This window comes from Habropoda laboriosa, unplaced genomic scaffold (genome assembly GCF_001263275.1).
Source record: "Habropoda laboriosa isolate 0110345459 unplaced genomic scaffold, ASM126327v1 scaffold806, whole genome shotgun sequence".
In the NCBI taxonomy this organism is placed as follows: domain Eukaryota; kingdom Metazoa; phylum Arthropoda; class Insecta; order Hymenoptera; family Apidae; genus Habropoda; species Habropoda laboriosa.
In genome coordinates, this window is record NW_017100897.1 from 70,523 (window position 1) to 72,127 (window position 1,605).

Below are 1,605 nucleotides of genomic sequence, written 5' to 3' on the forward strand. Positions count from 1 at the left end.
AACATAATATAATATAACATAATATAATATAATATAATTTTTAATTTATTACTTTAATAAAATAAAAATTCAATTCTTTCAAATTTTTGAATTACGCCAATTTCATAATCACCAGGACCTGGAAAGTATTAAAGTAATTAATACTTTAATACTAAAGAAAGTATTGTAGTATCGGGGCCTCCATACTGAAATAGGAAACCAACAATGGACAATACAAAGGGAGCAGTTGGCGTAATGTGCAAAGCCTCGGCTTGCTAAGCCGAAGGTGTCCCGGGTTCGATTCCCGTTTGGGTCCTTCGAAATTTTTTCATCGATTCCTACACTATTAATACTAGAAAAAGTATTATATATGGTTTAAATTACATTTTTCCCCCTGAATTAGTATCGTATATCAATAAAAATATACAGAGTGGGATTTTCATGCTATTACTTTCCAACCCGCTATCACGTGAGAGATAATCAAAGAGCGGGAGTATAGAAGAAAGAGGATTTAGAGTGGAGAGTTATAGAGATATAAAGAATGTCGACATTATTGTTATTGTTGAGTTAAATATAGTCGTTATTGTTATTAAATTCTTGAAAAACCTGCCTACAACCCAACATTCCTACGCCATTAGCGTGCCTAAGGGACATCGCGAGCACCCTTCCTTTCCACCCTTAGCCGCTTCTGTCAGAAAAGGGTGGCGATATCTAACAATAAAGCCAAGCTAACGGATGTTTTAACAACGTTAAATTCCCCTCAGGTTCCCTCCATTCGGTCTCCCGATCGTTGTGACTAATTTTCTGACTGACCCTTCGGAAATCCCCACTTTATAACACGTCTTTGAACATATTAAGAACGAGAGAAGCGAATTTTGAAAAATTCTAAGATGTAAACTTCAATTTCCGTAGCCAAGACATATCTTAACTAGATTTTTTTATTGTAGCCATTGATATTTCTGGATCGAAGCTGTGATATCTGTGCTGAAACACATAGATTGTCTTTCTAACACTATGCCTTGTATATTGAACGAATAAACAATGATAATATCCACAATCTTTAAGCCGACATGTGTTATGCATTTGTTTAGTCTTCGAGTGATCAGCGTTCAGTAATTTTTGATAGCCTTAAAATTTATTTCTTTTTTTATCGTTATTATTGTTACTTTCATTATTTTGCGAATTTTTTTAATAAATTGTGACACTCGAAACAGAATTATTTGTGTTATACTAGTTTTTTGCCCAATTTCGGTTCTTCGAGGTGAAAACAGCCCTTGAACGAAGCCCGGATACTTCTCTCGAAGTCCCCTACAAACCCACAAAGTTTCAAAAAAATAGGAATTTTCGGGTTACCGAAGTTCCCTTGTAAGTGCATTTTTTTCTTTTTTGGGCGGGGGAAATCCTCATGGACACTCCACCCCACGGGGAGGGGGCGGGGTAGTGACGGACTCGTACCGGCTAAAACCCCCACGGTGGACCTTCCTCGGGGTGGGCCCAAGATCTCGAAACGAACGCCACTGGACCCACCCCACGCCTGGCCCCTCCCTCAAGATGTTCGCGGAGGGAGGGGCGCCATCTCGGAGTGGGTCAACTAGACCCCCTTATCACCGCCGACCACACCGGCGG